The 26374-nt window shown below is 35.8% G+C and overlaps 1 long non-coding RNA gene across 1 annotated transcript; it reads right to left on the bottom strand.

The window, feature by feature from the left end:
- Nucleotides 1-1911: 1911 nt before the first annotated feature.
- LOC130458331 (uncharacterized) lies at nt 1912-23195 on the bottom strand. Its single transcript, XR_008917504.1, has 3 exons — nt 21533-23195; nt 20885-21007; nt 1912-4343 (listed from the first exon to the last, which is right to left on the bottom strand). It is a non-coding gene; the product is annotated as an uncharacterized LOC130458331 (long non-coding RNA).
- Nucleotides 23196-26374: the final 3179 nt, after the last annotated feature.

The raw sequence follows: 26374 nt of genomic DNA, 5'->3' as shown, positions 1-26374 counted from the left end.
ATATTTACCATATTCCCTCATGCTAATGCTCTTTCTGCTCAAAAAATATGCCTGGCAACTTAATGACAGGAGAAGGCAGAATTAGAGGCAGCCTGTCTATATGTCATGGTGAAGATAGTACTAAAGTGGCATCCTATCTGGAACTACTCTCCTAAATGAGCATGCACATTAATATGTAGGGTCCCAAGAGGTAGGTCGGAAACCATTTCCCTCAGTGTTCCATGGACACCTGTGAGGGACAGGCCTTCTAGTGAAGTTACTCTTGTGCCTCAATCAGTGTTCTACCACTAATAATTAGTTAGCTAATTAACCTTTTTAATTGAAAATTTTTATTTAATTAATTAATTTAGAACAATTTCCCATGGTTATATGATTCATGTTCTTTCCCTTACTTCCTCCCACTCTCCCTCCCATAGCTGACATGCAATTCCACTGGGTTTTACATTGATCAAGATCTATTTCCATATTATTGATGTTTGCACTAGGGTGATCATTTAGAGTCTATATCCCCAGTCATAGCCCCATCGACCCATGTAATCAAGCAGTGTTTTTTTTCCTTCTGTGTTTCTATTCCCACAGTTCTTCCTCTGAATGTGGATAGTGTTCTTTCTCATAAGTCCCTCAGAATTGTTCTGGATCATTGCATTGATGCTAGTAGAGAAGTCCATTACATTAGATTGTGCCACAGTGTATCCTAATTAACTTTTAGGAAATATATTTACAATTAAAATTAATATGTAGCAGGAACTGAGGGCACAAAATATTCTACTCCAAAATGTGGGACCCACTAGCCCATAAATACTTGGAGTCTATAAGGAGGATGGGCAGAAACTGAAAGGATAGGGGTAATAAGACATATATGCTGAGAACAGGTGGCTCCCAATATCTGCATGAGAAGTCCTTTCCTCCCTTCATTAACTCCTCAGGCAGTTTCCCTAAAGTACAGCTTTTTATTTAGTGGGTTTCTCAACCATACTTTTAGGATTCACATCTTTCTAGCTGATACTTCCCTAAATCATTTGGGCATAGAGATTAGAGGTCAATTCCTGAAACTATGATTATTCTCAGGCCATTTTCTTCCCATGTATATGGGAAGATGCAGCTATATCTACTTTTATTGGTCACTTCACTCCAGTAATCACTGCTATTTCCATCATTGGATGCTGATAGTAAGTCATTTAACTTTCCTTTGAGTATTTAAATGCTATGCTATTTGGCATATATGTATTTAATACTGACATTAATTCCTTGTCTATGGTATCTCTCAGACAAACATAATTTCCATGTTTCTTTTAATTGTTTATTTTGCTGTTGTCTTATCTATGATTATGATCTGCCTTTTTTACTTTAAATGAATTATAGCAGATATTATTCCATCCCCTTATTTTAACTATGTGTAAATCTTTATGCTTCAAGTATACTTCTTATAAACCATTGTTGGATTACATCAAACCTGGAACACAAGAACTGAGAACTACTCACTCAAAACCCTCTTCATATTTTTAAGGACAACAGGAAACAAAGAGAAGGAAAACTATTAGAGAATAGGTTAGAGAGCCTCACACACTTCCTGTTTGACCCTGGGAAAGTCACTTAACTCCAGTTGCCTAGTCTTCACCACTCTTCCATCTTAAAATTTATACTAAGAAGGTAAGGTATTAAAAAAGAGATCAAGATAGAGGGAAACACAAAATTATTGATAGTGACTATGGACCAGACTTTAAATCTCCCTTCCTTCTTTTCTGATGTTGGGTGGAAATAGCCTGAAGGTTCAAAGCAATCTGTTATTTGGGAAATAAAAATATTACCTTATCCCAGGACAACATTCCTAGGCTCATGTGGCTTCCCTTCTTTATACAGTGAGAAATCCTAAAATTAGATGTTACTAATAAAATTCATAAAGCTTTAAGCTATCAGGTGATTCTTTTTATTACCAGGAGGAAAAGATTTCCCCAGCCAAATGAATTTCGTGTCAGTTGTTCAAAGGTCAAATCTCAGGATGCAATTAAAATTATCTTACCTTTTTCTAGAAAACCACCATTTAAAAATACAAAAAAAAATGAGTAAGCAAAATTTAAAATAGTAGAAAAATGCTTTAAAATGAACTATACTGCTTGCTTTTTTTGTCAGTAAAACAGAAAAATAAATGAGTGGAGTAAGATCACCATTGTTTCAACAGTTTCTCAGAGGGAGCATAACTCAGTCATTCTGTGCTAGACTATCTCAATAAGTTAAGAAGAGATAAGGAAAGGAAAATACCCTAGTTATTGAAATATCTAGAGTCAGTCTACTGGAAAATTTTCTGTATTATATTTTCTACTACTACTTCTCCTTGATGATACTACAGCTGTTGCTGCAACTGCTGGTACCACCACTCACTCCCTCTAGTCATCTCTCTGCACCTCTCTCTTCAAGAAGATTTAAAACTGTTGTTGCAGAAGAAAAAAACAATCCACTCTTCAATTCCAGTGCTGCTATAGATTCATTTCTTCCCAAGCTGTGAAGAAATAAACTCCAACAGTCTCTAATGACTTAACCTCACTCACAAAGAAGCTAATCAAAGCTTTGCTTGAATCACTGTTATGTTTCTCCCCAGGATTTACAATTTTGCAGATATATGCAAAATCAGTTGCAATTAAAATGACATCTGAATTTTTACAACATAGCATCAAACTACCAACTATCATTGAAAAGATGGTTAAGCTACATAATCACCTCTGAGGGCCAACAACAGTTCATGCAATTGATAGAAAGCAAAGCATCTCTTAATAGGTTTCATTGATAAGAATTAATATTGCTAGAAACTTTAGTCCTTCAATGTTACTCTAGAGTCCTGATAAGGGCCAGTACTTAACTACCCTCTTGGGATTCTAATCTATTATTAACACAAGTGCTCCATTAGAGGAGTAAGAACAGAGGGGATATGAAACACTATGAAAAATTTATCTAGGATAAATTTTAAAGCCTTTTATATTTTCATGGGCTCATTGGAGAGATCCTCTATCTGGGACTATGATTCTTGGGTACCTTGGGGTTTTCAGGAATCAACTAGAGAAAATTAGCATTTTTCTATTATTGCAGATTATAATTGGACAGTCTATTTTCTGGCAAGATTTTTAAATGGCCACAGGATCCCCCAAGACAATCCAGGAAAAAAAAATAACTCCAATACATGTATAATCAAAGCCTAAAAGATAAATTCAGTTTGTGGACAAATTCATCTAGAATTCCAAGGAAATATGAAAAAGAGTTCTTTTTAAGTTAAGTTGGTTTTGTTAAGGAAATAAAATCATTTGAATAAAGCTGAGGAGGGAATGCATTCTAGACATGAGGGGTGATCAAAATAAATGTAAGGAGTTAGAAGATAGTGTCCAGTTAGAACATAAAAAGTGTTAAGAAAAGTAATGTTGAATAAGGTAGGTTGGAGTCAGATTTTGGAGAATTTAAATGCCAGACAAATAAGGTTATAGTTTGTCCTAGGGGATAAAAGGGATCCATGAAAGATTTTTGTGTACACAAGTTAAGTGTTGTAATTATGCTTATTATTAAGAATATTATTTTGGAAAATATGTGAAGGATAAACTATCAACAGAGGAAAAGACAAGTAGATGAAAAGTGCCTTTTGATATGTAGTTGGTAGACATCTGTAGAGAAATACACAAATATATAGAATAAATATTGCACATAAAAATGCACTGAACTTACAATTACTCAGGACAAGTAGAATATATTGGAATTCATTTGAGAAAGTAGGCAACACTTGCAGTGATCCCAAGCTACACCAAGGCATAGAAACTTATTTTTTCTTTTAGGATCATAATTCTTCTGGGCATGATATATGGTTGACATAACAAATATCACAGTTTCTGAAGAATTGAAGTTATAGGCTACTGAAAGGGCTGCCTAGGGGATAGGGTGTATGTCAAAGTCAATGGGCACAAAAGACCAATCTTAAATTCCAAAAATTTGTTCATAATCTCCTACATATACACTCTTGTCAATGAGTGCTCTGAAAACCTCAAAGATGATACAAAATTGTTAAAGTCTTATTAAGAAGTTACTTAAGAAGGGAAATTTTTTTTTCTTCTTTCTCTGAGTAAGATAGCCTCAAACTGCATTGTTTCCAAAAATTTATCCTCCGCCCCACAGATTCTAGAAGCTTGTATTCATGTGTACATTGATGGCACATAGTCTGAAACTCTACAAGCCTGTAAGAGAATGATCTTCATTATCTGGAAACACTTGAGGAGGCCTTGGCAGCTTTCACATCCCCTGCACTCTCCATCCATCTGAGATTCATCCAGCTGAAGAACCAGTGCCAGTCAGCTATACTTCAGCAAATCCTGTTGGAGAACACCATGATGGGTTATACTTTCACTTTTTAATGACATAAAAGTAACATTTATTATCTAATTACCAATTTGGGGAACATTTACTGCTAATTTTAAAGGATAGATAGAAAAGACTGATCTCTCTAACACTTGAAATTAATTTCTTCAATTTCAAAAAAAGATCCATATTTCTTTTTTTTTTTTTTAACCCTTACCTTCCATCTTGGAGTCAATACTGTGTATTGGCTCCAAGGCAGAAGAGTGGTAAGGGCTAGGCAATGGGGTTCAAGTGACTTGCCCAGGGTCACACAGCTGGGAAGTGTCTGAGGCCAGATTTGAACCTAGGACCTCCAGTCTCTAGGCCTGGTTCTCAATCCACTGAGCTACCCAGCTGCCCCCAAAAGATCCATATTTCTAAGGGAGAATAATACAGGGGAAGTAATGGTAATGGGCTTGGAGAAAAAGTGGAATAACATGGAATCATTTCAAGTTATGATGAAGATGAAATACAAATTAGCAGAGCTTAGGCAATAGAAGGAATAGAAGGGGCAGGGAATTGTGCTCATTGCCAAGAATTTTAGGATCTTGAAGATGAAATAACCTTAGATGAAAGTGCAGTCTAGGGTAATAGTAACAAAGAAATAATTATGATTTATATAGCTCTGTTTGGATAATATTTCACTTTATCCTCAACTCTGGGAAGCAGACAATTTTATTTCCCACATTTTACAGATAAAGAAACTGAGACAGATGAAGTTTAAGTGATTTTCTCATGGTCACACAGCTAATAAGTTAATGAATGCTCCTTTGAATTTAGATCTATCTTCTTGACTGCTATGCCACCTTGTTTGGTTGTTTTCCTTTGTACTCAAAGAGGACCAAAGTGACTTTAGTGGTGATGTCTGTGGACTCATGCATACATTGGATTAGGTAAGGCAGATTTGCACAAAGTTGTTGATCTTTCTTTTTTTTTCCAGAGTCATCAAAGATCAGTGACAAGACAAGAGCCACAATGATTGGTAGTGGCTGGAATGACCTTGATTTCTTTGATGTTTGTATAGAATGTGCTGGGAAGATTAGTACCTCTTGTGTGAGGGTTTAATGAGTTCTTTTTAGGACTGCTTTCTTCCTTTGGTGTCCACTTGCCACTCAGCTCTCACTTGTGGCTCCAAGAAGCTGTAGTATGTGTAACATCCATTCTTCAGTAAATCCATCTTGGCAGATGGACTAAATCAGGTTGAGGGTAACTGAGAGGTCTCAAACTTGTTGGTGAGTTAAGGGAGTGTCTACATCAGGTATAATAAGACTCCTCACCAGAAAGGGGAATATGAACACAGTTTGTTCTAATAGCCTTCAGAGTGGCTGAAACAGATGCTGTGGAACATGTAGAGCTTGATTAGAGTGTCAACTAGTGGCTAAAAGTGAGGAGACAGAGTTTGGAGGGTTGATGAGTTGGTAGATTGAGTAGAGACCATGAAATAGAATATTGCAGTCTGATGGAGAGCCTGGCATGGGGGCAGGGAAGAGGATCTGAGGATGCTGGGAGAACTGGAGCTGAGAGAATTCTGAACCAACTAACTGGTACTTCCAATCTTGGAAGAAACCTAAGAGGAACATTTCCTGAGGGTCAGAGAGAAAAATATCTGAAGCCAGGAGAACAAAGAACCTGATTTCCATCTTGTTAAGTTCCTATCTCCAGCTAGAAATCACCCACAACCTCCTTTTACTGATCTCTTGCTATTTCAAGATAGAGAGGGATTTCATTTGGATTTTGGACAGAGCCAAACTGTCCTCTCCATTGGGTCTCCTCTTCTTGTTTTCCTTGGATAGATTCATAGAAATATTTACTTTAAATTAGTATAGAATAATAATATATGATAATAAAGGTGTTGAGAAAGACTGGAGGCAAAAAAACTTCTGGCCAAGGACCTGTGAATACCAACTACCTCAAACATAGTTATTAGGGCATTCCCTTTCCCACTTTCCTACTGCCTTGTCCCTTCAACCCTTTTTGTTCCCCAACTCCTGAAATAAAATTTCAGTTTATGTCTTTTAGAGGTTAGAGTTTTCTTGAGAAGATAGAGGTTGGGGGTGTGAGGAACAAGATAAAAGATGAAATCTTGTTTCATCTGTGATAAGCAAGGATCCAGCTTGTCACTGGGACTATAGGGAAGGGTCCAACAACACAGACTGTAATAGGGAGGGGGACTTAGAAAGGGAAGGAACCACTGAATAGCTGTTAGGGGATTGAGTTCTATGTGGCACTTCCTCTTTCTTTCACTGAGTTGAACAGTTACTAGTGGAGTCAGTCAATCCAGACTAAAGGGTAAGTCTGTTCCCTACAGCTTCCTTCTTAACTGATAGATTGAAATTCCCCTCCTACTACAACTCTGAATCAATTTCTGGTATAACTCAAAATATCTCATTTACTCTGGTATAGGGTTGTGAAAGAAGGAGGAAATGAAAGGGCAGAGGGAAAGGGAAGTCTCTGAGATTTTCTTTCCTAATATAAATCTTGAGGTCTTGACCAAGGAAATCTTTTCAGGAAATACCCTCTGGGTTCCCCTAAGGGAAATAAAGTCTCTATTCCAAATATTGGTTTCGGTTGAGCATTAAGATCATCATTCAGTTCAAGCAAAAGTATTTTGAGATTGGTATTTCTTGCATCCAGCTCCATCCAGAGTCCCAGATAAGAAGAACCTTGAGTCTTTGGCTCGAACTGTTTTTGAACCTGGATGGCATTCCATCCCATTTCCCGCCTGCCCCCCCCCTTCCCCCAGGTCTCGTTTAAGTTCCATTTGCTCCTTTTCTCAGCATCTCTTCAAACTTTAACTTTCTCTTTGCTCTTGGTCATCCCCTTGTTCACCAGACCCTTACCCTTGAAAAGACTGTCTGGGATTTAACACCCTCCCAGCATTTGAGCTCACATTTCAAGGTTCAAGGATACAGTTTGTGGTATATTCTTGGTCAGAGGAGTAGACAGATTTCTTATGTTGCCCCCTGAATAAGCCACAGCTCTAAGGTCAGGTAAGCTTGAGGAAAGGAGAGATACAGCTATTTACTTCAGATCTTCAGTTCCCCCATATTCCTTTTCCTTCACATCTCCTTTCAGCCTCTCTCTGGAGAAACACATCTATCCAGTGGGGTAAAACCTTTCACCCCTATCCATTAGTAAGAGAGGAGAATTCTTTCTTCCATTTTCCTCCTTTTTTACAATGAGTTGGTAGATCAAAGTGTTTGAAGAGTCATCAACATGAATTTATAAGCCAAAAAGGACAAGAATTGGAGTGGAGAGAAACAGGACCAAACACCCAAACTAATTGACTGAAAAAGGAATGCCCTGGGGAATAGTAGTATGGTAGCATGAAGGATATGGGCAGGATAATAAAGTTAAATATTGTAAACTTCAAAGAGGAAATGATGATTGAGTATAAGTACTAGTGTGGAAGTGGCAGAGAGAGGAAGGGTTAGCTGACTCCTCTTGTTGTGTATGCTTGGGGAGAGGCTACAGTGAGTGTTAAGAAAGAAGCTGATATTAGAGAAGGTGGCAAGGGATGAGATTTCTTCATGTTTTGCTGAAGTGCAGAATATAGCAGTTGTCTGAGGAAAAGATATAGACTGAAAAGGGAGCTTGTCAAGAAGAAAGCAGGAATTCTAGAGTTCACAGAGTAAGGAAAAGGCAGAGGATGATAGGAATTAGAGAAAGGTAGAGTGAGCCAGATAGGGCAAAGAAGTTTGGAATAGAAATTTCATTTAGAAGGATACTGGCTCTGTTTTGGGTTAGAAAGACAAGAGGTAGGACATGATTCAATGTGTAGATAAGATTGATCAAGTTCAAATTAGAATGTTAGGGGGAAGTATCCTCTACTAATAGTGTGTCCTAGGTGGAGTCCATTAGTTGATTAAAGTTAGGAAAGGCAAGGCCAAAACTCATGGAAGCAGTGAAGGTCTTAAAGACCTTCCTTAAAGACATGCCTAAATCATCATCATCTAGTCCCCACTTAAATGATGTTTAGTATTGGGGAACTCACTATATTCTAAAGAGGTTTATTCTTCCTTAGGGCGTATGTACTTGCTGTTCCTTATTTTGAGCCAAATAGATGTCCTAGTAGAGTCCAGCTACTCTTCCTAGTTCTTCACTATGGGGTTGCCAATTATACAAATTTAATCCCTGTTCCACATGATAACCTTTCAAATAGTAACAAAAATTTTTTGTATTCCCCTCAAGTCTTTTACTCCACTCTAGTTTAAAAACATCCTAGTACTGTTACAATAGGAAATAAGATTTAGGAAATGAGCAATTGACAGGGCATGGAATTAGAATTTTCCCTGGAGGTGGTGGAATAGAATCCTAGAGAAAGTTAAGCAACTGACAATCTCTTTTGACCTGGATGAAGGAGGAGGAGTTTTTCCTAGAGCAGCTTGAGAAACCATAATTCAAATTACAAGCCTGGGAATATCTTTGGCTGTGGAAAAGAAGGCAATCTTCATTCTTTTGCTGGACAGATAGAACCTTTGGATATTTCTCTTGGGATTTTTGGACTTTGCCCACCAAAACACTCTGTTGTAAGATTACTAATCCCTAAATATTTTGCCTTTAATATGCTTAGAAATAAGATACTTGTAGTCAGATAACTTATAATTTAGAGGGTAAAATAATTAAGATCACTCCCTTTCCCTTCTTTCCCTTTTTACTTTCCCCTTCCTTGTTTTAATAAAATAAAAATATTTATATGTTCCTTCTATATTTCTTCCCCAAAACCCCTTCAATGCTATTGTAATATTTCAGTACCTTAAAGTGATCTTTGTATGACATAGTGTTTAGGGTTCTTAACATCTTTATCACTTTCTAGCTTGCTTGCTTGCTTGCTTGCTTGCTTCCTTCCTTCCTTCCTTCCTTCCTGTCTTTTAAGAAATTTGGCCCATTTCCATTTTTAAATAATAAAAATGTATTTTGTTGTAACCATGAATAAAAATCTTCCCCCTATTTACTATGTGTCCAAGAAGATGTGATTATTCTTTTCTGATGTCTTTCTTTTCTAGACCTTATATGAGTGAATATCCTGAGATGGGATCATCAAGTTGACTGGAAAGATCAGGAAATTCATCAAAGTCATTTCAAGTCCCACTGATAATCAGCATCCTGCACCCAGTTGTAGCAATATCTGACTAGTGAGATCATGCAGGAACTCTGAGGAATGATGTGCTTGAGCCAGCCTAGCAAGGAGTCAGCTCAGTTGAGTTAGAAGTAACCTGCCCATTGGCTATCCCATGGGCAACAGTGAACTTGATGGGGATAGTATGAGAAGGGAGAGGACTCCCAAGTATCACCAGTATGGAGTGGCAAATGTTTTGTAGTAACTACAAAGTTTGAATGCACTCTCTCCAGGAACTGAATAGGTACGTAGAGGGGAAGAATGCAAGTCCCAATTTGGGCTCCCCTAAAATTGTTTTTGTACCTCAATTTTTACCAGATATTCTTCTTGTAATATTCCATTAGCTAGTTGATATTGGGGAAATGTTAATTTCTAAAATGCTAATGGGGGGAAATACTAAATTAGATTTAATAAGAAATATTAGAAACCAACCCCAAATCTTTAGTGTTGTCCCTGAGACTTCAAGGAGAGAAATGAGTCAGATGCTATTTACCCAGCCCAATTGTGCCTGTCAGTGACAATTAGGATTGTGAACCCAGAGGAGGTATTACACATATTAAAATTGTTTGGGGGGATTCACTGTCACTTTTTGAGTCCCTTTTACTTTTGTGATTCCAGAGCTCTGATTTTAGCCCTCTTTTTAGACTAAGGTCCAATCTTTTGCAATTGTTATTCTTCTTGAGTAGAGACTAAACTCACTTTCTCTTTTTTGTGTGATTTCTGACTTTAAAAAACCATTTTCTAATGGATGGAAGTAAAGATTTCTCCTCGGAGTATTTAGGGCTCTTATGTTGTCTTTTTGGATATAGCAAGTCCTTTAGTTAAAGAAACATGTCTCATCCTCTATATTTAGCAGTGACAGAGTTATGGCAAATGTCTCTCTAATTTTGCTGAAGGGAGCTGCTGGAGACATCTAATGACCACCTTTGGAGTATCCAGTCACCTTGAAATAATAGATTAAAAACCTTCATAGAAACAGTTTGACACTTCTGGGTCCTCTGGTGTCATTGAGCACAATTTATATCTTGTTTACAGTGCTAGTTTATAATTTTAACAAAACTGAACAGGTGGGTCAAGCATTAAAAAAAAAGAACTGTAGCATGTGGCAAGTGAAGATTACAGGTGATACTCTTTTGTCAGGATTCAGTCCCAGATCTTGGTCTTGAACCAGACAAATAAATAGTTTAATTGAGCTTGTCTGCCATAAAATCAACAGCGGCTACCTAACTCCCAAGTCTGTTCTCATTTGTTCTTCAACCTTATGTTCAGGCCCAATTTTGGGACTGTCCCTGAAAGAGCAGTAACTCCCTTTTCAGCCTCTGTTTCTAACCAAATGTACATGTAACAGCCACCCTGAGCTATTCCTCCAATATGCTCTTTAGAGCTGGGTCCTCTTGAGGATGATTGCTGCTTTTCTCCCATTGGTTTTAAGGTACCTTATGAGTCTGTGCTTCAAATGACTATAACTCTCAAGCTTCTTAACTATTAGCCAGTTGACATAGTTAGTTTACCAAAGATTAAGACCCAGTCTCTCAAAAGTAAGATGACACGTAGTGATAAACATAAGAGAAGCCCCACATATAGAGAGGGGGCTGTGTATGGTTGTAGAGTATAGCTGAAAGGGAGGCCGATAGCTTTTTCTTTAGCATCTTCTCTCCCTATCCTTATTCAAAGGAGACTTTTGTTCCTATCAAGAAGAGAAGTAGGAGATTGGGAGCTGGAGGGTACCATTTTACTCTCTTCAAAAAGAGGGGATACCAAGCTAGAAATATATCTGTTTGCTCCTCAATGTGTTCATGTAGGGGGCATAATTAGGTTCCATCAAACCTTTCATTGCTTTGTAATTTCTGGGTAGAAGGGTGAGTGTCTAAGGTTTCATCCCTTTCTCATCAAATACCAGTTCTACAATGAACATACAAAGAGAATAGCAAAGACATATATATTTTTTCAAATCATAGTAAAACAGAAATAAGAGAAGGCACACATAGGAGAATATCGATATCTATCTATTTGTCCACCTAAATTTCTGTCTATCTATCTTCCTATTTATCTATCTGTTTGCCTATGTCTGTCTGTCTATCTATCTATCTGATTTCAGACAATACAAAATGAAGGAAATCTCTCATTGAGAGTGAGATAACTCAGCTCAACTAAGAGAGGCAGTCTTAGATCTCACTCAGGGAGAAACTTCCCAAGCAAGCTGAGGTTATGATTTAGAGACTGCTTACTCCTCCCAAGGCTTCCCATTTTATTTTCCTTCGCCAATCTGAAAAAGGGGTGACTTCTTCCACCTTTTCTTTCAAAACTGGAAGCCAGGAGCTCTAGAAGAAACTTGTTTGATATTCAGAGAAGACTTGAAACTTGACCACTGCCAAAGGAAAATGGTTCTGAAGGGGACACACAAAACTGAAGGTTTCTCACCTCTCACCTCTCCCCACCTCTGCATTGCCCATTATATAGGGCAGGGACTTTATCTCCACTATTAAGAGAATCCCATATCAAGAGATTTTAGGACAGGAGTTATAGACATAATAAAAACATTAAGTATTAGTTAAAAGTTTTTCCTTCTCTCATTAACTCATGTCACACTACTCCATATATACACATAGAATGCATAGAAAACAATACATGTAAAATTTAAAATATTTGTGAGGTATACACATAGGAAACACATCTAACCTTGATAACTAAAAAATCCCAATTTCTTTCTCAAGAGTAATGAGCTGGGTTCTTCCCAGACACCATTGGCTTTGTCTTTATCACCCCTAAACTCTTACATGCTTTAACTGTTTCTTGTTTTAACTATTTACCTGCTCTCTCCCCTCAAGGGATTTAGACATTTTTTTTTGTTCCAAATAATGGCCTATTCCTTTGAAAACAAACAGGAACATATTCACACTTTCTGAATGATTACCAGGTATTAATATCTTGTAAACATATCAGTGCCTCCTTATCTGTGATTTTATCATCTGAGATTAGAGTTATGGGACCTGTGTTTGAATCCTAGTTCTGACACTTATAAGATATTTGACCTTGATTAACATATTTGGGCCTCATAGAAAATCAACGGTTTGGACTAGATCATTTTTAAGTTCCTTTACAGTTCTGAAGCTATGATCCCTGTGATCCCTAAAAAATGTTTTACAACATAGTACATCCCATATAATGCCTTTAGTGTCCACTTTTCACCCAACTCTCACCCGTGGCTCCAAGCAAAGTCTACACTATTATAAAATTGTCCTCTTAAATATGGACTAGATGAAGTTGGTGAATTAAGGGGATGTCTACCTCACACATATGAAGATATCTCCAACTAGAATGAGTGAATGAGAATGATTTGTCCCAGCAGTCATGAAGGGGATCAAAGCAGGCACTTGGTCAGACATTTAAGACACCAAAGTCATCTATTGCATCCTGGGCCATTGCCAATTGTCTTGACTTCTCTCCTGTCACTGGACTTTGATGACTCTGTGCTGATGTGAGGCCCATGACTTTGTGCAACTCTGCCTCACTTAAATTCAATTCACAGGCAAGTCAAGATATCACCTATACCCTGACTTCATTATGTCATTGGTTCTCTCTGAAATAAAGGAGGAACAACAAAACATAATACATCCCATATAATGCTATGGAACTAAGTTTATAAACAACTAGATGACATAGAGTACCACATCTGGAGTCAAAGGACCCAAGTTCAAGTTCCGGTACAGACATCTACTGTGTGACCCTGAGTAAAATATTTAATTTCTTCCAGGTTGAGTTTCCTCATATGTTAAATGAAGATACTAATAGCATCTTCTTTGTAGAGTTATAAAAATCATACATGATAGGATTTGTAAAATACTTTGTAAACCTAAAGCACTATATGATGATGATGTTGATCATGAGAAGGAAAAAGATGTTTGGATGTTCATCGTGATGTAGAAGCAGTACCATATGGTAGATAGATCTCTGACTACTAAAATGGGAGAGCTGTTATGCTTCCTGGCTCTGATACTTCTCATCTATGTGATATTAGAAAAGTTATTTTTTCCTCTTCTAGATAGAGTAAAATGAGGAGAATAATAATTGGATTATCAACCTCCTAGGGTTGTGAGAATCCAATGAGTTAATATATGCAAAACAAATTGTAATTGTAAGAGCCAAAGAAAATTGCTTTTATTAATAAGAGGGTCCATACTGTGACACGCTAAATTTGCAGCATCCCTTTTAGACACAAAGCAATCCAGAAATCAGGAGTATAAATGTAGAAGATTCAGCTGAATTGTGCTGGGCACCAAGAGAGCTCCCTTTTGTTAGGAAAGAAAGAAGGTGGGTCCCCCACAGATCTCACCACCAAGATCAATACTTATCTCTTCCAAATAGATGCTTATACTATTGAACTTGAATTTGCAGAACTAATGGGGCAGGGAAAAACTGTGGGAAGCTGTGAGTGTGTGCTTTTATGGTGGTGGGCTGGAAAGGTTCATGAATTGATTTAAATATCAGAACACCTGTTGTGCTTTTCTTTCAGCCCATCATTAAGCTCTGCATAATTAAGACTGCATAATTGGAAAGGAATTTGTTCATATATTCCAGCTGAATTCTGACCCCATCTCCTTAAACATGCCTTTACGGCTTTGAGTTTAATGCTTTTACACATCAGATGTTCATGTGTGAATCCCCCTGCTTCCACCCATCTTGGATTTTCAATGGCTTCTCCATTTTCTTACCATCTTTTGCCCCAACTTTTTGGTTTCTTTCTAGTGTGACCTCTCAGGCTCTCAGTTATAGTCCTAAGGGGATAGTACAGAATCACAGACAATTACGGGATCAGACCAACATACAAATTGACATTACATGAAATACATTGTCATTACAGACTCATCTTTACCAAAGAAGGGTTGTGGCCCCTTCCTCTGGAGAAATGCCAAGAATAGCTACAATGCAAATAGCATCTAAGGAAAAGAAATGTAGATGCCTCTATAGAATCATTCTCTAGCTGCCTAAGTACAGAGCAGATCACAGAGGAGGACAAACAAGTAAACTCCCAGGAATTGAAAAACATGTAGCTTTATGTTTCCTGAGCCATACAAGCTCATTTAGCTCTGGTCCTTTTTCTGCCGATTGCCAAATCGAGCAAAAGGTTGTGGAGCCGTAATCCACTGTGCCCCTAATATTCTACTTGCAACAGCAATCTTTCTTCTGTCTTAATATGTCTTGGCTAAATATCCCCAACCCCACCCCAATCAACAATGATGAGGTAATTACTAGTTATATAATTCACCTGGATTTAACCTCATTTCTTTCCCTAGTTATTATGCTAATACCTTCTCACCTACTAATCTCATCCCAGTTATAAAGTAACTATGACACAGGGTACTCTGGGAAACACTGTTCTGAATCCAGTTGTTTCAAAATTGTTTCTCAAGATTCTGCTGTACCAGGCTTCCAGTCATTTCCTAATGATCTGCGCTACTGTTCAGGAGAAGATGAATCATGATGAATCGCTTCTCACTCCCATGATTGAACTTTGGAGATGTAAACAGCGAAGCAGAAACTCTTTAAATACATTAATACACATATGCACACAGAGACACACATACGTCAACACTGTACAAGTAACCCTTCCACATTGTGACTTTCCCTCCATGATTTATATATACATATATGTATATTTATATATAATTTGTTTGTTTGATTATTGTGGGTTGGCATAAGAAATTAAATGGGAATGGAGGAGGTTTCTGCATAAACTGCAGGCCAGAAGACAACATAGAAAAAACTTTACAAACTCAGAAATGTATAAAACATATGTAGAATATAAATATATTTTATCTTTTAATGCCAGGAATATACATAATTTCTTTCTTAAAGTGAAAATATGTAAAAAGTTAAAGTTTGTGAAAAGAACATGAAATCCAAAAAAGTCTATGTGGATTTCCCAGATTGTGTGGATACTCTGTCCCCAACCCTTGTGATGTGGAATTTTGTATTTTGTTCCTGAGTGCAGCATATTCAGCTTGAAACATTCAATTCAATTCAACACACATTCTGGCACGAGTTCAGGGCCAGCCTTGCTCATGGTTTCAAGGGTCCTCAGTCAGATATAGTGGCAAGGTGTAAATGAGTGACAGAAGACAGCTATGTGTGTCAGCCTGGGGCCAAGCTTTGCTTGGAACTGCTCCACCAAGCCCAGGGTTGGCTTTTATTTTTATGCCCCAATGAATACATATTTTCTTGGCACACGGTTACATTATTCAACATACATGTTCAAAGCATATAATTGGATTAGTGATACATTAACTTTTAACAAATCTTTTGATTAATATTCTGTGATCATTCCATATACTTATATTGTTACTATTGATTCTGACAGTATACATGAAGCTTTTGCAAAAGATAAATGATTTTGTCACAGGCAATGTAGCTACAGGTCAGTTTTTTCATTAACCTGTGAGGTGCTTGGACTTGCATACAATCAAAGAAAATCATTTTATTACTTTTAATAAAAATAGATAATCAATCAGAAGTTCTAGAAGATAATTGACAAACATTGTGGCCAAGTTGAGGGATCAAAGGGATAATAGAAACACAATTCAGTTTTAATATTAGGCTAATCTTGTCTTGGTGTTTCATGGGGAGTTTCAAAGATGAATTTTGGTTGGTAAATCAAGTCAAGAGGTATGGTGTACTAAGGCATGGTGTATAAGTCTCTCCCTAGGATGACTAATGTACTGGCTTAGGAGAATTTGTTCTTTGCATGGAAGTGGAGAATTTCCGAGCACAACTTTGTTGTAAATTATATGCATAAGCAGAAGTTAACCCAGGATAGTCTTTTGGGTTTGGTTTTGTAAGTATGATCTTTTTTGGTGGTATTCTGGGGGGGGGGATAATGTGCAAGTATTTTGCTCTCATATTATTTTCCCTAAAGCTAGGAAAAGAACAATAATCATAGTAATTCCATTAATAAGGGATGTTAATGAGAGAAGTCACACAGAAGGGGCTCAGTGGGTGTCTCCATCCTGCCAAGGAGTCACTTTGTGACCTCCTGACCTCCACATTTGACACCGTGGCTTGATGGCCCCCAGCAACATTCATTCATTAGATTCTTATTATGTACAAGATACATTAGGTTCAGGGGACACAAGATAAAAATGAGAATCTTTACCTTGAAGGAACTTATCTTCATTGGGAATACAATGTTCTGCTTCTGTTTACTTCATTTCCCATCAATTTATGTAAGCCTTCCTAGGTCTTTCTGAAATCATCTTTCCCCTTTTTTTGCTATCTTTTGGAAACAGACCGAATAGTGGTATTGCTTGGTTAAAGCGTATGTACAGTTTTATAAATCTTTGGGCATAGTTCCAAATTATTCTCCAGAGTGGTTGGACCAGTTCTCATCCTACCAACAATGAATTAGTGTCCTAATCTTTCCATATCCCCTTCAGTATTTATCATTTTATCATTTATCATTTATCATTTCTTCAGTATTTATCATTTATCATTTTTCTTTTCTGTCATGTTAGCCAATTTAAGAGGTATAAGGTGGTATCTCAAAGTTGTTTAAATTTGCATTTCTGTATTCAGTAGTAATTTAGAGCATTTTTGTGTGATTATTGATTATCTTTGATTTTTTTTTTGTCTTTTGACAATTTATCAACTAGAGAATGGCTCTTATTTTTATAAATTTGGCTCAGTTCCCTATATATTTGAGAAAGGAAGACTTTATCAGAGAAACTACTATAATTTTCCCTTCAGTTTCCTGTTTTCCTTCTAATTTTGGCTGAATTAATATTGCTGGTTCCAAAAGTTTTTAAATTTGATATAATCAAAAGTATCCATTTTTTTGCTTTCCATGATCCTATCTATCTCATCCATAAATTCTTTCCTTAGCCATAAATCTGAGAGGTAAAATATTACATGTTCCCCTAATTTACTCATGATATCCCCCTTTATATCTATGTCACATATCCATTTTGATAGTATTAGTCTTGGCATATGATAGGAAACGTTGATCTATAGCTAATTTCTCCCAAACTGCTTTCCAGTTTTCCCAAGATATTTTCCATATCAGAAGGTGATTTCTTACTCTAAAATTTTTAATCTTTAGGTTTATCACACTAAATTACTAAAATAATTTACTGCTGTGTTTTATGTATCTAATCAATTCCTCTGCTCCACTTCTCTATTTCTTAGTCAATACCAGGTTGTTTTTGATAATGTTACCTTTGTAATATAGTTTAAATAATTGGTATTACTAGCCTTTCTTCCTTTATATTTTTCATTAATTTTCTTAATATTCTTTACTTTTTGTTCTTCAAGATTTTTCAAAACCTTACCTTCTGTTTTAGAATTGTTACTAAGTATTGGTTCCAGGGCAGAAGAATGAAAATGGTTAGGCAATGGGGGTTAAATGACTTGTCTAGGAAGCCACAGGTAGAAAGTGTGTGAAGCCAGGTTTGAACTGAGGACTTCTTATATCCAGGCCTGACTTTCTATCCACTGAGCTTCCTGCTGTCCCCTTCTAGATGAATTTTGTTAATATTTTTAAGTTCTATAAAAAATTTTTGGTATTTTGTTTGGTAGGATACTGAATAAATAAAATTATAATTTTTATATCAATCCAGCCTTACCATGAGTAATTAATATTTCACCAATTATTTTGAGCTGTCTTTGTATAAAAAAGCATTTTACAAATGTGTTCATATAGCCCCTGGATTTTTTCTTGGCAGATAGACTCTCAAGTATTTTATACTGTCTGCAGTCATTTCAAATAAAACTTCTATTTCTATCTTTTCCTGCTGTATTTTTTTTTTCGGTAGCATAAAGAAAGACTGATGACTTAAGTGGGGTTTTTTTTTGTTTTGCTAAAGATGTTAATTTTTTTCATCTAGTTTTTTATTTGATTCTCTAGGGTTCTTTAAGTGTACTATCATATCATCTGCAGAGTGATAGTTTTTTTTAATCTCATTGCTTTTTAAAATTCCTTCAATTTCTTCCTCTTCTTTATTGCTATAGCTAGAATTCCTAGTACAATATTGAATAATGGTAGTGATAATGTGAAAGGAAAATTGGGGATTTTTTTGCTTTCATACTATTGATCATACATAACTAAGTGATCATATATAATACTGTATATAAATAACTGCAATTATGATTTTTAGGAAAAGACCAAGTTAGTAAACTAACTCTGCAAGGTGGGGTCTGCAGCTTTTATTTACCACAATTAAAATTTGGATCTTCAGCTGAAAATGATGGTGCAGAGATTTCTTAATTTCATGCAAATAGACATCCTTGGTTCACTCCTGATTTTACTGGAAGGTTTCAAGTTTATTACTATTGCAAATAATGCTTACTTTTGGTTTTATTTAGATATCTATCATTTTAGAAAGTTTACATTAATTTCTATGCTTTCTATAGTTTCTAATAGGAATGGGTCTTATATTGTATTAAAAACATTTTTCTACACATATTGAGATAATCAAATAGTTGGATTTTTTTCTTAATCAGGTCAATTTTGTTGATAGTTTTTTTCTAATATTGAACTCATGCTGCATTCCTATTATAAATCCTACCTGCTCATAATGCATAATCTTTGTGATATATTGCTATAATCTCCTTGCTAATATTTTATTTAAATTTTTCTTTGATGTTCATTAAGTTAATAATTGGCCTATAATTTTCTTTCTTTCCTTTTTCTCCCTCTGATTAGGCATTAAAACTGTATTGTGTAAAAATACTATTTACTTATTTTTTTCAAATAGTTCATATGATATTTAGATAAGTTGTTCTTTAAATGTTTTATAGAATTCATTTATAAATCCATCTGGTACTGGGGACTTTTCCTTAGGGAGTTTATTTATGACTAGATCGATTTCTTTTTCTAAGTTTGGGTTATTTATTCTATTTCCTCATCTGTTAATCTTGGCAGTTTATATTTTTGTAAATATTTATTAATTTCACAGATTGTTAGTTTTACTGGAATATAATTGCCCAAAATAACTTAATTTAATTTTTGTTGGTGGCACATTTGCCTTTTTCATTTTTTTAAATCTTTACCTTCCATTTTAGATTTAATACTGTCTATTGATTCTAAGGCAGAACACCCAAAAGGGCTAGGCAATGGGGGTTAAGTGACTTGCTCAGGGTCACAAAGCTAGAAAGTGTCTGAGGTTAGATTTGAATACAGGACATCTCTTATCTAGGCCTAGCTAGCAATCCAATGAGCCACACAGCTACCCCAGGCCCTTTTCATTTTTGATAATACTAATTTGATTTTCTTTTTTCTTTAAAAAAATCAATTTAGCCAATGATTTCTCTATTTTAATGTTTTTTTTAAAATAAAACAAACTCCTGCTTTTATTTGTTAGTTTACTTGTTTTCTTACTTTTCTTTCCTAATCTCTTCTTTGACTTTCAGGATTATTATTTTCATGTTCATTTGGGGATTTAAAATTTGCTTTTTTTCTAAAGTTTTTTTTTAATACTTTCATTCCTAATTCAATGATCTCCACTTTCTCTATTTTCCTGCTGTAAATGTTTGAAAATATATATGTTCCCTTAAGTGCTGCTTTGGCATACAAATTTTGTAATATTCTCTCATTGTTGTCATTCTCCTTAGTGAAATTATTAATTATTTCTATGATTTGTTCTTTGATACTTAATCTTTGCAAATAGACCATTTACTTTCCTAATTTTAAACCTATGCTACTATAGGCCTTTATTAAATGTATTTTAATTGTATTATGGTCTGAAAGGGTTTATTTAATCTGCTTTTATGCATTTGAGTGTAAAATTTTTATACCCTAATTCATGGTCAGGTTTTGTACAGTTGTCATGTATAGTCAAGAAAATGGTATATTATTTTCTTTTCCCATTCAGTTTTTTTTCCCAGAGATCTATCATCTCTAACTTTTCTATGATTCTATTCATATCCTTAGCTTCTTTCCTTTTTATTTTATCTAGCTCTGCAAGAAGAAGATTGAGGTCCACTACTATGGTTTTACCATCAATTTCCTCCTGAAATTCATTTAACTTTTCTCTTAAGAATTTAGTTTTTAAGCCATTTTGTTAATTAATGTTAAGTATTGATATGACTTCATTTTCTATGATGCCTATTAGCAAGATGTAGTTTTCTTGCTCATCTTTTAAAAATAGCTTTATTATTGCTTTTGCTTTTACTGAAAGCATGATTGCAACTCTCCCTTTTAATTTTTTTAACCATCAGCTAAAGTATAGTAGATTCTGTGCTAGCCCCTTATTTTACCTCTGTGTATCTCTCTCTGTTTCAAGTGTATTTCTTTTCAACAGTCTATTATTCTATATGGTTTCTAATTCACTTTGCCCCTTGCTTTCATTTTATGAATGAATCCATCTCATTCTCAATCATAGTTATGATGGTTAACTATGCATTTACCTCAATTGTGTTTTCTTCTGTTTATTCTCCTTTCTCTTTTATTATGCTGTCCCTCTTCTGAAGTTTGTTTTGCTTTTCAATATGTGGAGAGGAAAACTGAAGCAAGTATTGGACTTTCTGCCACTGAATTGGAACAAACAGCAGTTGGAATGTTAGCGAGAATATATTGACAAAAATGACAATTGGTGGGGGGGGGAGGGGCAACTGGGAGTGGCAGTTGGTCCCCTGATGCTCTGGCTTCCTGACCCTCTGACTGGAAGGATCCTCTCTCCCTCTGTCGGGATAGAAGTACCTCTATTCCTTGATTTTTCCCAACTGTGTGCTCTACCTGGATTCCTATGATTATGTCATTGAACAAAAGGATTTAAGAGGAACAGTTTGAACTGTAAGGCCAGTCTTTAGAGGTGTCAGCATGAAGAGACCAGCTCTGAAGGTCAGAACCCTTTCTTCTTCTTTCTGTCTACTGCTAAAGACTTTGAACTTAAGAAAACTAGCACAGATTAGCTTAGACAGGAATAAAAGAAACCCTCCCTCAGCCTGTGAGGCCTGGCCTCAGCTCAAAAGCTGAGAGAGACTCAAACAAAATCTAGGGAAATCCCAATTTCTTCTTCCCTGAACCTCCCAATCCAAACTTGTTATTAAATTCACCTTTATTTGATAAAACTTCAGCTCCTCTTCTGGAATTCCAGGTAAGCATGGAGGCAGTCTAGACGTGGGACACTTCCTCTCCTCAGCACACACCGACAAAGACCAGCTCAACAGATCTTAAAAATCATTTTCAGAAGAATGGAGAAACTATACAGTAGGGTGCAGCATTGAAAGTACATTGGATTGGGGCATTTCCAAACTATAAGAGGGTGAAAAATCTTCCAACCAAATGGGAGCCAATCCACCCTCCCCAACCCCACCTACAGAGCCAGAACCAGAGTCAGCTCAGGCCAGAACCAGCGAGCGAGTGAGGGGCACTGCTAGAGTGAGCAAAGGGCTCCTCTAGGTCCTTGGGAGCTGACTAGGACCGCAGGAGACCTACCCCTGAAAGCAGCTAGACAGGAAACCCAGGCCGGCAGGGGAGCGCAAACCTTGGACACCCCTGGGAAGGTAGCACAGAGAAGAGCTGCAAAGAACTGTGGAGATTAGAGAGCTTGCCTCAGGCAAAACCCTTGCTCCTTAACTCCATACACAGAGCCTGCCCAGATCACTCAGATTTTTGACTAAAAAGGGAAGGAAAAACATACATGGAGATGGCTAACTATGCACAGGAGCCTAAACATCCTTCCAAAAACAAGACAAAACAAACAAACAAACAAAAAAAAAGACTGTGAACCTCGAGAATTTTTAAGGAGGAAAAACCCAAGCTACAGAAGAAATACTGGAAGAAATTCAAACAAAGGCAAAACCTAAAAAAAATGTCCACAATCCCTGAAAGAATTTCTATTGGAGCTTATCAAAAAGATGGAAGCCTTCTGGCAAAAGAAATGGAAAATGTTTAAAAATAATGAAGAAATCGTAGCTGAATACCAAAAGGTTAAAGCAGAAAATCAGGTCTTAAGGACCAGAATTGAACAACTAGAAACCAATGATCTTGCAAAACAGCAAGAATTAATAAAGCAAAATCAAAAGACTGACAAAATAGAAGAAAATATAAAATATTTCACTGATAAGGTGACAGATCAGGAAAACAGAAGAAGGAGAGACAATTTGAGAATCATTGGTCTACCTGAAAAGCAAGAAATAAACAGAAATCTTGACATCATACTACAAGAGATCATCCAAGAAAACTATCCTGATGTTCTTGAACAATGGGGCAAAATAGACATTGAAAGAGTCCATAGAACACCCTCTGCACTAAATCCCCAAAAAAACAACTCCCAGAAATGTAATTGACAAATTATAGAGCATTCAAGCTAAGGATAAAATTCTACAAGAAGCCCAAAAGAGGAAATTCAGATACCAAGGAGCACCAATCAGGATCAGACAAAACCTGGCAGCGTCCACACTAAAGGACCACAAGGTCTGGAACACAATATTCAGAAAGGTAAGAGAACTGGGTTTTAGAATCACCTATCCATCAAAACTGCCTTTATACTTCCAGGGGAAAGTATGGGCATTCAAAAAAATAGAAGATTTCCAAGTATTTGAAAAGAAAGGACCAGACCTAAGAGGAAAGTTTGATATCCAAACACAAAGATCAAGAGAAACATGAAAAGGTAAATATGAAAGAGAGGGAAAGGGAGAAAAATGATTTTTTATTTAAACTTTCTTCTTTAAGGGCTACAATTAGATCAAATTATATATACTAAGATATGGAGGAAATGTTATTTGTAAATCTCAAAAAATGTTTTCATTATTATAGTGAATAGAAAAAGCATTCATAGGAAAAGATTGGGGCATTAAAGGCTATAAATGATATGCATAAAAAAAGAAAAAAGAAAAAGGGGGAATCAATGATGGTACCAAGAGATACTTGAAAAAATAAAATAAATATAATAATCTTTGTCACACAAAGATACACATGGGAAGGGGAGGGGAAGAATACTCTTATAAGAGGGAGAGGAAGAGAGTATTAATAGGTAATACTTGAACATTACTCTCAGTGAAATCAATTCTGAGAGGGAAGAGCATCTAGATATATTGGGATCTTGAAGTCTATCTTATCCTACAGGGTAGGGAAGAAGGGAAAACTAAGAGAGATAGGGGGAGGGATTACAGAAAAAGGGATGGAAGAAGAGGGGGGAGGGAATTTAACAGACCCTAAAAAAACAAGAAGGGAACAAAAAGGGAGGGGTCAGAAAGGGAAGCATTTTAAGGGAGGGGAATAGGGGTAAAAGTAAACCACCGAGTTAAAAGGATATAGCAAAAGAAGAGAGGATAGAACTAGGAGAGGATATCAAAATGCTAGGGAATTCAAAAGTGACAATCATAACTTTGAATGTGAATGGGATGAACCCACCCATAAAACGTAGTTGAATAGGAGAGTGGATTAGAATTCAGAATCCTACCATATGTTGTCTACAAGAAACACAAATGAGGCAGATAGATACTCACAAAGTCAGAATTAAAGGTTGGAGTAAGACATATTGGGCCTCAACTGATAGAAAGAAGGCAGGACTTGCAATCATGATATTTGACAAAGACAAAGTAAAAATAGACCTGATTAAAAGGGGTCGGGAAGGTAAATACATCCTGATAAAAGTGAGTATAGATAATGAAGAAATATCACTAATCAACATGTTTGCACCAAATTGTATAGCATCCAAATTTCTAATGGAGAAACTAGTAGGATTGAAGGAGGAAATAGATAGTAAAACTATACTAGTGAAAGACCTAAACCTACTACTATCAAATTTAGATAAATCAAATAAAAAATAAACACGAAAGAGGTAAAGGAGTTGAATGAAATCTTAGAAAAATTAGAGTTAATAGATATATGGAGAAAAATAAATAGGGACAGAAAGGAATGCACCTTCTCAATAGCACATGGTACATTTACAAAGATTGACCATATACTACGTCATAAAAACATGGCATAAAAAGCAGAAAAGCAGAAATAATAAATGCAACCTTCTCAGATCATAAGACAATAAAAATAATGATCAGTAAGGGTACATGGAGAGTCAAATCAAAAATTAATTGGAAATTAAATAATATGATTCTCCAAAATTGGCTAGAGAACAAATCATATTAACAATTAATAATTTCATTGAAGAAAATGACAATGATGAGACATCCTTTTAAACTCTATGGGATGCAGCCAAAGCAGTACTCAGGGGAAAATTTATATCCTTGAGTTCATATATTAACAAATTAGGAAGGGCAGAGGTCAATGAATTGGACATGAAAATCAAAAAACTTGAAAGGAAACAAATTAAACCCTCCCAGAAGAAAACCAAATTAGAGATCCTAAACATTAAGGGAGAAATTGATAAAATTGAAAGTGATAGAACTATTGATCTAATAAATAAGATTAGAAGCTGGTATTTTGGAAAAAAAAACAAACAAAATAGACAAAGTATTGGTAAATCTAATAAAAAAGAGGAAAGAGAAAAAGCAAATTAACAGTATCATGGATGGAAAGGGAGAACTCACCTCCAATGAAGAGGAAATTAGGACAATCATTAAAAACTATTTTGCCCAATTAGATGGCAATAAATATGCCAATTTGGGGATATGGATGAATTTTAACAAAAATTTAAATTGCCTAGATTAACAGAAGAAGAATTAGAGTTCTTAAATAATCCCATATCAGAAAAAGAAATAGAACAGGCCATCAAAGAACTATCTAAAAAAAAGCCTCAGTGCCAGATGGATTCACAAGTAAGTTCTATCAAGCATTCAAAGAACAGCTAATCCCAATACTATAAAAACTATTTATCATAATAAGCAAAGAGGGAGTTCTATCAAATTCCTTTTATGACACAAATATGGTACTGATTCCAAAGCCAGGCAGGTCAAAAACAGAGAAAGAAAACTACAGACCAATCTCCCTAATGAACACAGATGCAAAAATCTTAAATAGGATACTAGCAAAAAGACTCCAGCTAGTGATCAGGAGGGTTATTCACTATGATCATGTAGGATTTATACCAGGAATGCAAGGATGGTTCAATATTAGGAAAACCATCCACATAATTGACCATATCAACAAACAAACCAACAAAAATCACATAATTATCTCAATAGATTCTGAAAAAGCCTTTGACAAAATACAACACTCATTCCTATTAAAAACACTAGAAAGTATAGGAATAGAAGGGTCTCTCCTAAAAATAATAAACAGTCTCTATCTAAAACCATCAGCAAACATCATCTGCAATGGAGATAAACTAGATGCATCCCAATAAGATCAGGAGTGAAACAAGGATGCCCATTATCACCTCTATTATTTAACATTGTACTATAAACACTAGCAGTAGCTTTAGAAAAGAAATTTAAGGCATTAAAATTGGCAATGAGGAGACCAAGCTATCACACTTTGCAGATGATATGATGGTTTACTTAAAGAATCCTAGAGAATCAATTAAAAAGCTAGTCAAAATAATCAACAACTTTAGCAAAGTTGCAGGATACAAAATAAACCTGCATAAGTCATCAGCATTTTTATATATCTCCAACACATCTCAGAAGCAGGAATTAGAAAGAGAAATTCCACTCAAAATCACCCTAGATAATATAAAATACTTAGGAATCTATCTGCAGAGACAAACACAGGAACTATATGAACACAACTACAAAACACTTTCCACACAACTAAAACTAGATCTGAGCAATTGGAAAAACATTAACTGCTTATGGGTAGGATGGGCTAACATAATAAAAATGACCATCCTACTGAAATCAATTTATGTATTTAGTGCCATACAAATACTTCTTTACTGAACTAGAAAAAAAACATAAAAAAGTTCATTTGGAAGAACAAAAGATCAAGGATATCCAGGGAAATAATGAAAAAAAAATACAAAGGAATGTGGCCTTGCAGTACCAGATCTCAAA

The sequence above is a fragment of the Monodelphis domestica genome, chromosome 3 (genome assembly GCF_027887165.1).
Source record: "Monodelphis domestica isolate mMonDom1 chromosome 3, mMonDom1.pri, whole genome shotgun sequence".
Taxonomy (NCBI): domain Eukaryota; kingdom Metazoa; phylum Chordata; class Mammalia; order Didelphimorphia; family Didelphidae; genus Monodelphis; species Monodelphis domestica.
Note: the sequence above shows the minus strand (reverse complement) of the source record. Positions and strands in the feature narration are given on the sequence as shown.